Source organism: Drosophila kikkawai, chromosome 2L (genome assembly GCF_030179895.1).
Source record: "Drosophila kikkawai strain 14028-0561.14 chromosome 2L, DkikHiC1v2, whole genome shotgun sequence".
NCBI classification, from domain to species: domain Eukaryota; kingdom Metazoa; phylum Arthropoda; class Insecta; order Diptera; family Drosophilidae; genus Drosophila; species Drosophila kikkawai.
In genome coordinates, this window is record NC_091728.1 from 7365970 (window position 1) to 7379945 (window position 13976).

The window sequence follows — 13976 nt, forward strand, 5'->3', positions numbered from 1 at the left end:
TAATAATTCACCTTAAAAGATAGTCATTTAATATTTATAGGTCAATTAATGGCAACTAACGAATACTAATCAAATTACGGCTTGCCTATTTTTCCATGAGTAAATCTCTTTTATCAGCGATTGTGATTTTTCATCAGATTTATTTGTTTGGTCTCCTTAATTGTCATATGTATTTATTTTAATTTGCAATTGATAAATCACGTTTATTATGCACTTTACAGGCCGGGATAAATCTCGTGGAAAATAAAAATAAACCCAGCTCTCTCTGTCTCTCTCTCCGATGCAGGGAGAGGCAAACGAGTTTCCCGAGGAAGCGAGAGCGCGTATAACAGTTTCCCGAAGTGGAAATCGAGGCACGAGGACGCTGCCGAGCTCGGGTAGTCCGGCTGCCTGGAAATCCGTCGAGCGTTGCGGGCGCAGCAGTTGAAAAGCGTTCGCCGTGAGCGACAGACACGCCGCAGTTGTTCCGCTCGAGAAATCGCAGTCCACATTCCGCATCCGCCGTGTTCCAGCCCGTAGACCGCCCCGCTGGCCGGAGAGTGCGAGGATTGTAGCCACAGATCTCCTTAGCGGAGTTCTACAGTTCCAAGCCCCCCAAAAAGAAAGTGACCCAAAAAGGTGGCCCCCCCGTTCGTGTCCCAAGAGGGCGGCGGTGAAAGTGCAGAAAGCGGAGAAAAGTGTACGTGCCTCAGTGTGGATTTTCCGAGGGTGCCGGGTAACGTGAGACGGATACGGGAAACGGGGAAGGAGAACTCCGGAAAACAACCTGAAAGCCATTTGCCGCAAATCGAGCAGCCCGGCGACAACAACATGTGTAAACGCTAACGAGCGCGAAAACGCGAACATTTTGATTGATTTTGATTGACATGCCACTCAGCGCCCTTGCGCCACCCACCACGAAAAAGTAAAGAAAAAAAACTCAACAAAAATAATAACCAAAGAAAAGCGAGGGAAAGATAAAAACATATTTCCAGTAGGGGAGCATAAAACTTGAGGGAAATGCCACTGAAAACCCAAACGATAGTGAACAAATATTGAAACGTTTGAAGCACTTTCGGATCTAAAAAAAAAAAGAAATAATTGCCCCAAGGGCTGTCAGCGAAAGTGCCAACAAAACCGGAAAAAAATATATATATGTACATCCCACGCAAGCCCAGAAACAAAATGCAATCAAATCAAGGCCCATAAAAACCGCACAAAACAACGCATAAAAGCAAAGCCAGCCGACAAAAAATCATACAAAATAATAAAAAAAATCCACAGCATCAGGCGGCTAATCAACTACAATAAAATAACGGAAAATTCCAAACAAAAAAAAAAGTAAATAATAAAGAAAACGCTGAGTTGGGCAACCGTTTTTTTTCGTTGGCATCTCAGTTAGATTTTCGTTCGGCATTTTCCGCCCTCGCCGTGTCAGTGTGTAGTGGTGTATTTTATTTGTAAATACGTATTTGTGTGCCTCCTCCAAACCAATCATATATACATATAAATATATATAGGTATACAAAAAAAAAAAGGATAAAATATGCCGGCATTGATTTTCCCCGGCGACAGCAACAGCATCAGGCACAGCTAAGCCGTCGAACCAGAACAGCAACTACAATAATAATAAGGAAAGAAGAAGGAAAAGTTGAAGGAATCGAAGGAAAAGTTCCTCGGATATTTTCGGTATGTTGTTTCTAATTTCTGCACTGTTTTAGTTATTCCGCTTGTTGTACATAAAACTCAACAATATTGCTGTCAAAGTTCTGACAGTTTGAACTTTTTATGCGCTCGAGCTGGCTTTTCCCAATCCGCCTCCCCTAGTATCCATCCTTTGGCGGGAGTTCAATGTTTGGCTCGACCCCAATTCGATATTTGTTATGCGGGAAGTTGTGTGTATAATTAAGTTAAATGCTTGTAAATAAACAAAAGTGTTCGATTTAAAAGAGTTGCCCACGAAAAGTTTCGGCAGTGTGAGGATGGACTTCTTTTGGGGATTTTTATAAGTTATATATTTTCTTTCTGTTTCCAGAGAAAAACTTGTTTGGAGTTTATCAATAGGGATAAGTTTTTCCAACTTTTGACAGGAGCTTGAAACAATAAGAAATGCTTACATTTACTTAGAAGTTTTATAGTCTTGTTGTTTCGTTAGCCAAATATTAAGCAATACGAATAAGGTTTTAAAAATTAACAGCGGGTCAGAAACAACCTCTCATTAGTCACCTACTACACACATTCATATATGTATATATATTCTCTTTCGGACAGCTTCCTGAACCTTTCACTGGGACTTGTCATTAATTTGTCCAACATTCAATTAAGCCCGTGTAAATTACCGATGTCAAATGGTGGTCAGACCCGAACCCTCTGCCCTCTGATTAAGCCCCTTTGATAAGGCCATTTAATTGGGAAACACACAAAGTACCCAAAAGTAAAACTTGCAGATTTTTTAAAATGTTTGTGTTGTGGCTTCGGTAAATTCGTTGGAAAAAGGGGAAAGGTAAAAGAACCACAACAAAGGACCGCAGCCCAGGTACCGTACCCATTCTGAACCCCCCGAGCTGTGACGTCCGCCGTTCGATGTCGATGTCGGCACTTTCGGGGGGCCAGCCGGGGGTTAACCTGCAAATATTTGGGAGCCCACAGAAAGAGTCGTGTGTTTGCCTGAAATTAAAATGTAAGCTGGGAACAACGAATGCCGAAGGCAATGCCTTTTCACCGCCGACGGCGTGTAAATGAGAAAATTCATTATTTAACATTAATTAAGGCTTATTATGCACATTATCAACACAGTCGGGCGTCACGCACACATGCACGCACCGAAACATGTATGCTAACCGCATTAAATGTCAGTCAAAGACTCGACTAAGTAAACACAAGCCAATGTAAGTTTCCCTCTTTGTGTGTGTGTGTGTCGTGTGCTGTGGGGTGTGTGGTGTGGTGTGCGGTGTTTGTGAGGGACAACTATCGGCCCTGCCACACAGGTGAAAGTTTTACTTTCCCGCACAGCCTTATGCTCTCAAAAGGAAAGTCAGGTTCATAATTCAACGCCCATCGGCGGAAAGACGGCAGGCGTTCTTGAGGGTGGCCAGCAAGGAGCAAACAGGAAGCGAAGCAGAAGCAGAAAAAAAAGCATGAACAACATATAGGAAGGAGCTCTATTAAAAGGATACGACAGGGGTGGTACCTTGTATTCAAGACATTTTTAAAAATATTTTGGGGGAATAATTATGTGAGGTGGAAACTAAGAATAGTAGTAGTTAGTAGTTGGAGTTACCTTACCTAGTTCTCATAGTGCTAACTTGATCATATAATCATTTCTAAATATTGAGTAAATATCCTTTTCCCTGGCCCAATATCCCCTTGTTTACTGATCTCCTTTCACCTGCTGTGATGGAAAGAGGTGTTTAAATTATTCAGTAAATTGTCAAGTAAATAACACGAGAGGCACACGTTAAAAAGCAACCAAAAGACAACAATAACAGCGGCAGGAGCAACATGCACAGACATCAACACCGCCATTGCCATCGCCATCGCCATCGCCCGCCCCTAGTGTCTATGGCCACTGAGGAAATTTACCTCTCATATGGCGGGAACGATGATGATAATGGCGGTGATTCCGGCGCTGATGGTGCTGATGATCATTCCTGGAACTGGAGCCAAGCTGATGATGACACGCCGCACAGTTCACGGCTCAGCGGAGTTGCCGGCAGCAAATGTACAATAAAATAAACACCAAATGTGGAAAGCTAGCCTCGAGGTTTACACGACGGGAAAGGGCCTGAGAGTGGGTGTGATGGTAGAGGGTAGCTGCCAGGCGGGGTGCTCGAGCAAAAACGAAACGAAAACAAAGCCGGAAACGGAAGCAGCTATGAGAGTTCAGGCGGCTGGAACGACGCACTCTGAACCAAGTAAACAATAGCGAGAAATTTGTTGGCACAGGAGAGCAGGCCAGGAACCGATGCAGGAAAGTCGAAAGTAGACAAAGGCCCCATTGACTTACCTCAATGGCAAAGTCTCTGCCCTCAGACCGCTGATAATTGTTAAGGGTTGAGGGTGGCAGACCCAGAAGTAACGAAAACAAGTGCACTTCACAGGAGTCGATGAGTTATTCCGCATAGAAAATTAAAAACAAGCTACCCTTTAGAAAGGCTTTAACTCAAAGGAGTTAATAAATTCGTGTTGTTTTTATTTAAATGTGCTCACCTGCACTGAATACTGCTGGTGCAATGTTATGGCTCGGCTCACTGGGATTTAACACTCTGTAAAGCAAATGAAAGCGTGCTTTTTTGAGTTATTTTTGAACCTATAAATATTGAAGATTTATCTGCCGTCCAACGAATGCAAACAAGCTGGCCAACTTGGCTGCGTCTGAGCCCCCGCAGAGCTCCTCCACAGCCCTGGCCCGATCCCAATCCCAATCCCAGAGTGCTCAGACGCAAATGACATGCAAAATAAGCAGCAGAGGCAGAGGCAGAGGCAGCGGTGGTGGAACCAGTGGAACCAGGACCAGCAGCAGCCGGGCCACTTACGGAGGCCCCAGACATCCGCCAGATAGGGTTTATTAGGGCACCGAGCAGCCGAAGCGAGCCAAGCCGAACCAGTGCGAATGTGCCGGGCACTGTAATTTATGCGGGTTTCGAGTAAAAATGTTTGCATAAACTTTATGCAAAAATATGCTCTGGCCAACGCATGCTGGGTTTACGGCGGGTGGCATGAAAAGGGGTGTGCTCGGTGGGGTGGCGCAAGGTCTTTTGGCAGCCAGCTCCTGGCCCGGGCACATTAACTGAAATTGATTTTCGATTTTTCCCCCTACTCCAGCTCGGTCGAAAACAAAGTCTGAAAAATGCTCTCTAGCTGAATTAGAAAATAAAGCAATTTGTTTTTCGCATTTTGTGTCGTTTCGGTTATCCTGGAAAAAGTTTGATTAGTTTGTTTTGCATTTGTTTTCGGCGCCCCGAGAGGGCTCGGGGTCGAGAGTTTTGGGTGCGGATAATGTTATTAATGTTTATATATAGTGTGGCCAGGGAGTTTATCGAACTCTCGGCCAACATTCTATTTCCAAACACACTTGCCGAAAAAAGCTTTTGCAACATATTTGCCGAAAGTTTCGGGGGTTAGGGGGCATCCAAAAGTTTGCCCGAGTGTGTTTGAGGATTTTCCTGCGTGAGTGTTGTTTTTGTTGCACACTTTTAGCCAAAATTTTGAAAAGCCTTTTCCGGAGGGTTGAGAGTCAAAGGGTTCCAGGCACTGGCCTGGCACCTGACCCTCTTAGCATTTTGCAGAAATGCACTTTGACTTTACGCGGTTTTCTGAGAGAGTTCGAATGGAACGGATTTTAAAGTTAAATTGTGCGAAAAAGTGGAGATTGGGATTTGGCCAAGGCTAATGGAATCAAATAAAGAATAAGGATTAGGTTTTGGCTTCATCTGAAGTAACTTGAACTTAATGAAATATAAATATCTTTACCAAGTTTTACTTCTTAAATTTCCTTTTTATCATTTATCTAAAAATGTATAAATATCTACAAATAAATTTCGCCCATAGTTTGGAACATTTCTTGCTCGAACCCAATTGGCGCCGCTGAAGGTGCTAATTTTGTTTCCACTTTTCGACAAGATCAAAGGCCAAATTAATTTTTTTTTTTTTTTTGGCACTCCTCGGAGAGCATTCGTTAGCCTTGACCACATTCCGCTTCCAAACTGACCGTGACCAGAAACAAATTGGCGTGCAAAGTGTTCGACAAATCAATTGCAATTACCCGGCCGGCCGAACTGCCATCGGGGAAATGGGAAATGGAAAATGGGAATATGCCAAGTTGTGGCGGGGAGTCGATGCGAAATGTAAAACATTAAGTAATTCCGTTCCGTTCCTGCTTGGCGCCGCAATGAGCCACGAGCTCAATCAGAAAGTTAGCCAAACAAATTGCGGAGCGAGGGCACAAATGAGATACGCTTTTCGGCTGACTTTATTTTTGGCTTTACGCATCGCTTTGTTTTTCCCCGGCCGAAACAACAACAAGAAAAAAAAAAGAAAAACAGCAACAACAACCAGGCGGAAGGTCGGCGGAAAATCAGGCAACAATAACAAGCAAGGCGGCAAGGGCTTACTCCACTTTTCCGCGGAGAGCGAAAGCAATTTCCGTTCGTTAAACCTACATTTCGAAATTAAATTTTTTACACTTGAGAAGTTCGCAGCTTCAAATATTTTCATTTTGCCTCAGACGCGGCGCAATTATGCGCTGTCAGTGGTACTGGGTGGTTGCGATGGCAACCCAACCCAACCCCCTGCCCGGCCCACTCAGCCAGGAACCAGGAAACAGGGCAACCCCCAGGTTCAAACCCAGGCCAGTCATTCAGCGAGTAAGTCGTCGTAATACTGTGGCGAGGGCGTGACGCCTTTAAAACTTTGCCCCCTTGGCTTACGGGAAGTGGTATTAAATCAACGACTAAGTGCTACCCATTGAGGATGCGCGGAAGAAAGCTCATTTAATTTGATTTTCACGGGTAATTATGGGCATTGGAAACGGTTGCCATTTACAGATTACAGCTCCTTTTGATAAAGGCAAAAAATTGTCGTAATATTAAGTGGGTTTAAAACAGGCTCTTTATTACTTTTAAGGAATGGTTTCAATCAATTGCTTTTTAGCTATGCCTTACAGTCCTGGTTGTGACTTCCATTTCCAATATTTATATCAAAAAAACATTTATAAAACTCAGAGAATAACAATCAAATGCTTTATAAAAATGCTAAAAATGTTTAAATGTGATAAAAATTTAGATATTTGAAAGTAAATACTGTATTTTCAAAGCCCACCAACCAAAATACCCAATAAAAAGTCGCATAGGGTACGAACAACAGCCGTCAACAACGTGCAGAAAAGCTGAAAAATATACACCAAAAATATTGCTGAAACAAATGTCGGGTCCCAGACCTACCCACCCCCGATTCTCCAACTCCTGCACCTGCCACCCTCGAAGCCCCCGCACTCATTACGACCGGCGTGGCAAGGAGCCGGGAATACAAAGTTTAGACTCTGTTTGCTGCGGTTGCCCCCTCGTAGTCGGTCGTCCGGGGGCGGCGTGGTGGATGGCAAACAAAAAATTCTGCCGAGTATTAAATATCTATTGGGAAAAATGCGACGATGCCAGGCGATGAAAATATTATGCTTGCTTTTCATTATGTATTTTTTTTTTTTGCTCTGGCGAGCTCCGCACAAAATTGCGCTGGGAAGCTTAATTAAGGCATTATTTGTGTCATCGATTTCGGGTGCGCTGCTGCCGCCTAGACCTAAAATATGTATGGGTATCTGATCACACAAAACCGACCCGATCCCATCTAATTTATATTATCTGCTTAATTTATATGGAACACGAAATTGCAAAACAAAACCCAACGCAAAGTAGATAACTCTCGTCGTCCCCCACTTGCCAAACGAGCTAAAAATGGAAAAACACAGAAAAGGGAAATGTTGGACGAAAATTGGAATAAAGAAAAAGGGACCGCCAATAAAATCTGTTTTATTTGCATGCTCCTGGCGAGGACAGGGACGTGGTTTTATTTTCGGCCATCCGAAGGGGGCCCCGGGCTAATAAACGGCCAATCAGAATTCGAATAAACTGAATGCAATTTGAGCTGAGAGGAAACGGAATTAATGTTTTCAGTTTACAGCGCTTTTATGGCATTGCAGTGCGAGTTTCCGGGGGAGTTCAAACTTGAGTTATGGAGTTATGAAGAGGTCAAGGGTCCTGGACTAAGACCACGCCCCGCATCCTGCCGGAATGCAAAAGTTAGGCGACGCGTCTGGCATACTACGACGCCATTAAATAGAATATTTAATTTTATTGTTACCCCCGGTCCTGAGGCATTGTCCTTTGTCACCAAGGATACATCACACACACACACACACACCGATGCCGCAAAAAGGGTCAGCCTGGCTGCCTTCACAAAATGAAGCGACGCGCATTTTTCGAGGCTTAGCTACAAATTTAAATTCCGAGCATGCTGCTGCGAAGGCTCCGAAGGCATCCAGCACATATTTACATATTCCCCGCGCCTCGTATTATTTTTTTATTTTACTTTACAGGGACAAAACAAAAAATGGAACGAAAAGTTTTATACATTTCTAATATGGAAACCCTTTTGCGATGCTTTTTTTAAAAGCCTTCTCTTCTCTCGCTTTGCAGGTTGCCTTTGGACAACTAAGCCGCGGATGATTAAAACGCTAAAAAGGTAGGTTTTCAACAGCTTTAACTTACTTTTTGGGTGAAAAAATAAAGCTATATACTGAAGGTATTAGGTAAATTTTTTGTATAATTAATTACTTTAAAAAAGTAACGTGTAATAAATAATAAGAGTTAATTTTTATGTTTTTTTCAAGCAATTATATCCTCAACTTTCAGTTGAGGCACTTTAATTTAATTTATTTTTGTTATAAACCAAAATGTCCTCAGTTACTGCAACTCCCAAATAAAAAAAAGTAAATTTACATTGCAATTTATTAGGCTTTTTTTGTATTTCTACCTTTTATTTTATGCAAATCAAATTAAGTATGGAAATCAAAAGCGAGCCACGGCTTTGAAGTAAGTTTTCAATTTTGTGAAATATTTATTTTCCTTTGTGCCTTTTGCCATGAAGCCGTCATGTGCTTGGCCCTTATTTATTTATGATTATATTTATTTATTTATAAATGTTATGTGTGCATATGGGCGATTCGTCAGAGGCGCTTGCAATATTTCATTGGGGTTTAAAAACAATATTTATACGCTTGCGGGCCACAAGTGAAACCGAGAGTTTTTTATTTCAGGTTTTCATAAATTTTCTCCTTTTTTTTGTGCTTTCGGGCTATGGAGTTTATTAACTGAACGACATAAAAATGGTCACAAAAATCGGCGGCAAGCGGCAATGGTCATGTAAAAGTAGCACAGACAAACGGCATTCGCAATAAAAACGAAATTGATTTATGAGTGGGCTTGAAATGTTGCCATTCTGCCCAGTTGATGCCGGCTATTTGTGGTCATATGAAAGCGCAGAGTAGGTTTTTATTAACCTACTTGACAGGTATAGAGGTGTGCTAGCTTCTTTTCTAGATTCTGGTGATTTAGCTATAATTCTACTCACTTGACTCCCTTTAATCCTTAAACTGCAGTGAAATGCCAGATAGTATGCCACGATCAGGGGCATTTTCATCAAGTAAATGAATATTCAGGCAGCATTTCTCCCTGTTCATTATTATTCCTGTACACTCAATTCTCAGCCGCGCCAGTTGTCTCCACGTTATCTCATTACAAGTACTTGAGGTTGGCGAGGTGGAAAATACCGAGGAGAATGGCAACATTTTAATTTCTTTTTAATGCCGTACGAACTCATGGTCTTAGCTTCTCTGGCTTGGGGTAGGCCAAAAAATTAATTATCGTTGGCAAACAGGCTCAGTGGGGGCTCAAAGGAGGAGCTGCAAGGAGCCAGGGTGGAGGACCGGGAGGTATTATTGCAAGCGAATTGAAAGCCGCTGCCGAGACCCGCGCTTTTTCATTATATGAGCGTTGTTAAGCTAAAAATAAATTGCTTATTAAAAAGCCTCCCCAGCACACGCATAGCCAGGTGGGTGGTGGGTGGTGGATACTGGGGATGGTAGCTGGTGCCATGGGTGGGTGGGAGTCACTCATTTACACTTCAGGGGGCAGCAAAGCGAAAGGGGGCGCGGTCGTTGGCACAGACAATGCGGAATAGAGCGATGGAAGCAGGCAGTCAACTGGGTGTGAATGACAAAGCCGCCAGGAATCTCTCACTCCCAACTGCCCCTTTCTCTCTGCGTATCCGAAACCGTATCCCTGCTTTCTCCGCTTCTCCCTGTGATCCCAGCGTTAAGCGCGAGAAAGTCCTTGAAGCAATCGACTTAATGCCTGGCTGTGGCGTTTGTACATATTTAGTTTGCATTTACATGGTACACACAGACACAACAAGGACATCAGCACAGACCGGCACTGGGAGAAAAATATTCAATGTAATTTTTTTAATAAGAAATAATTTATGAATGACACTTTGATTTGAAATAATCTATTTATAATTAATATTTTTATTTATTAAACAATTTACTAAATTTATCATTTAATGGTACTTGAATAGTTTCAGAAATATATTTTTCACAGTGCCCAAGATTGAAGCGAGCACATTTAATTTTCTACACACTGCACCATGTCCTGATAGATTAACTGGGTATTGGGATGCCACTCCATATATGTATGTGCTTAGCTCGGAAAGAGCGCTTTATAAATATGTCCTTGTCAGCGTCCGAGGTGGAGACAATTTGCCAAACCCCTCTGCATACATATCTACGCAGGGATCCTGGGCTCTGGGCTCTGGGTCCTGACTGCTGGCTCCTCCAGCAGGCCTGATTGGATGGCAGAGCAGAGTTCGAAAGTCAAGGTAGTATTCTGTCCGTCCAGCAGGAGTGCGTGAGTGTGTTCGTGTGCGTATCCTGCACGCTTCAATGAATTTTTGTCAACGTGATTCGCATTAGAATGTGTATTCAAATGAGCACATAATTTGTTTGTTTGTCTGACTCCTAGCTACCCTGAGTCTGTGTGCATTAAGATATGTCTACATGTGGGATTGGACTTCCTGGGCATTGAGCTGATCGACCTGGCGATGCCAACTACCAGATAACTGGATTAGGGCTTGTGAAGAGAAATAAAATAATAGAAGTAGAGACCGCGGGGTGTTCTCAGTATTTGCGAAAATTCTAGATATTCTATATTTAATTCAAAATATAAAATGGTATATTAATATTATAGAATTTATATTTTCCTCAAAATCATTTTCCATCATACCCCATACTACCATCTAAAGGGTAGCAATCGAGGGCATAAATATCGAAGCGTGCGGAGTAAGACGAGGCTGAGCATTTGGCATTTTATGAGTGCAATTATGTGTGGCAGGGCGTGTATGTGAAATAGAGACCCTCTGGGGCCCGGAAATAGTAGGTGTGAGGCGTGCGTTTGATATAAATTTCGAACAAATTACAAATAAATTGGAGTTGTCGTGGCTGTGCTATTGTCAACCCCAAAAAGCAATCGCTGCCAAGAGGCCCCACTAGTAATTTAAAATATGCAAATTTCCCAGGGCTCTTCCAGTCATCCTCCTTTCAGACCAGACACACCCTCCACTTGGCTGGGTATTTATTGCGATTTGAGCTTTGTCGTCGCCGAAAACTGTTTTAAAGACAATTTTCATTGGGGCTTTCCGCAAAGCAACCCAGGCACACTCCACCTACCCCAAAAACCATAACATTTAATTTACTTAAGTTGACTAAGCCGCTTTCGGGCCAATCACTTTGACGAATATTGTGTGTCTGGGCCGCATTTTAATTAAATGTATGAATCCATGTGCGGGGCTTATCCTTTCGCCATTTTGTCCTGTCTCTCTGTCTTTATATGTGTGTTTGTGTGTGTCTTATATTTGATTGATGGGGCGCTTGTGCCACTTTTTGCGGCGGCGAGTCAACGGGAATTGATTTAATGCGAAATGCATTTGGTTTTATTATTACTTGTTTGTCGTTGCTTTATTTCTGATGGACAATTCGCGGACATATTGGGTTCCGTTGATCCGATCTGGCCATAAATATAAATTCTTTAAAGCGTGTATGATTGAGCTGCAGGGCTGACTGGCAATATCCACTACATTGCACAATAAATATCCATAGGGAGCTGTGTAAATCATTGCGCTGACGAATGAGTAAACGACCATAAATTCGTTTAAATTATTTATTGAAATACGAGATATTTTGAAAAATTTCAATTTTTCTTCTCTAAATGCATTTTATTTTTTGTTAGTTGTTTGTTTTTAAGACTGATTGATGCATTTGTTATGCATTTAAAAAATAAATTTGAGGAGTATCCATTTTATTGTATTTTTATTTGGTGTTTTTCAAATATTTCCAAAGTTTGTTTCGTTTTAGTTACCCTTTTCATTTCGCATTCAAAGGAAGCTACTAAAAATTAAATGAGAAAAATTCAAATGTATGCTGCACTTTTCTAAATGAAAATACACAACTACAAAACTAGCGAAAAAAGAATACAGAAACTTTACCCTTTTCCGTATTTTTGCGACATTTCAGCAATTTGATTTGCTTCCTGCAAACGAACTTATATTTTAGTGGAATTTTGGTCCAACTTTCACTCAAAGGACGACAATAAAGCAGGAAATTTAGTTATGTCTTAGCCCCTCCTTGGCCCCTCTGAGCCGGCTTTATTTTCGCGCATTTGCTGTTTATATAAAACAATAATAATAAATTGTGTGGCAGTTCAGAAGACGGTTTTACTCGCATTGGCCCCGCCCTTATTCGCTTAGCCACCCCATCAACCCTCCACCCCCTAGCTTTGCTGTAAACTTTCACTATTTGTGTTTGTGTTTTTCGGGACCGGAAAGTTGTGTGCCTCTTTTGCATTGAATTTATTTGTTTGTTTTGTGCGCCAAGGGGATTTTGGCAAATTATTTAAGCCTATTGAACCTGCCGGTTGCCTGGCAGTGGTAATTGCGTAACCAAATAATTGCTGGCTTCTTGATTTTCGACTCACACCACCACCGATGTCTGGCTTTATTAAATTTACAATGGTACAACGTGTCGTATACTTGATGCCGGGAAATCCGAGTGAAGGGGGAAGGAATTGAAGCCGAAGCAACGTTATTAAACAGTTTCGCCAAAAACTGAGTTTGGCATTTCGGTTCAGTTTGCTGGCTTGTCTTCTCGTCTTTTCGTCTTTCAACTCGGATTCCTTGGCCTTGGGGTCCATGCGTTGATAGACTTTTCCGACGATTGAGATTGAGGCGAACCGAAGGATGCAGAGGGCCCAAAGGCATAAGGAAACTGGCGCCATTTTGTATTCCGCACACACACAAAGATATATGTGCACTTGAAGAAAATATTCGATTTTCTTCTTATTAATAGTTTCATTTGTTTGTGTAAAAAATCAAATGTAGTGACTTGAAGCTTTATAAAAATATGAAAGTAAATATAATAAATACAAAAAATAAAAATACAAAAATTAAATAAGATAGATAATTAATCAAAAAATATTTGTTGCGGAACATGTGCATCTGCCTTCTTATTTTTTATTTCAAAAATCATATGTAAATATAAAAATATGACTTTAATAATGAATTTTCAACGAATCCAAGTTTATATCAAAATTCAAACCTTAACTTTTTCCTGTGTACGTATATGTATTCTGAGAGTGTGTGCGGCAAAGTGACGATAAAACATTTGCCTCGATTGCTTAAGTATGCCATATCAGGAAAGAGCTGGCAAAGCCCTGGAAATGAGGGAAATCGGTGGGAAAAACAGGGGCAGGGAGTACGGCAGAAAGGCTGATGAGCAGCTTGTTCCCTGCACCCCAAGGAGTTGGGTATTATGATACCATTACGTAATTCTATGTGCGAACTTGGAATTTTATATACCATCAGAAAAATTGTGCAAACTCTATTATTGATGTGCCGGCGCGTAGCAAATCAAATGTGAACTCAAAGTCTCAGTTTTCAACTGCCAAAAAAGGGATTTCTGCCTTTGCAGCTATCATGTTCATTAAGTACTTTTCGTTATTTTGTATCTGAAATGTAGCTAAGAGCATTCGAATATCCACTTACATTTGTACAAGCTGCCAGAATAGAAATTTCATTGATTTTCAGAGTGACACATGAAAGTAGTGTCTAATTCACAGAGAAATCCCCCAGGTTCCTAGCTGAAACTTGTATTTCTAAATTTTTAACTTGGTAGGAATTTCTTTAAATATTCTTTAGTAAAGTTTTTTACTCGAAACAAAGTTAACCAATTTTAAAAGAATTTTTCCTTCAGTCCAGAAACCATTTCCAGGAGTCCTACGATACAATTTATTATTTTTTTTCGAGTGCACCCACACTTCCATGAAAGTTAATGACTAACCGTTAGTTGAGAGTCCGAAATCCGAAGCAAGCTGCTCGCTGCTCTGTTAATTTAAGTA

The 13976-nt window shown here is 41.6% G+C and overlaps 1 protein-coding gene across 2 annotated transcripts in view; it reads left to right on the forward strand.

Moving 5' to 3' along the window:
• The first annotated feature begins 442 nt into the window (after positions 1–442).
• kek2 (kekkon 2) overlaps positions 443–13976 on the forward strand; it is a 45969-nt gene continuing 32435 nt past the window's right edge. For both annotated transcript variants that reach the window (XM_017177351.3, XM_017177352.3), the window contains exons 1-2: positions 443–1668; positions 8169–8214. The gene's annotated coding sequence lies outside the window, so the exon portion shown is untranslated. The remainder of the gene's footprint in view (positions 1669–8168; positions 8215–13976) is intronic.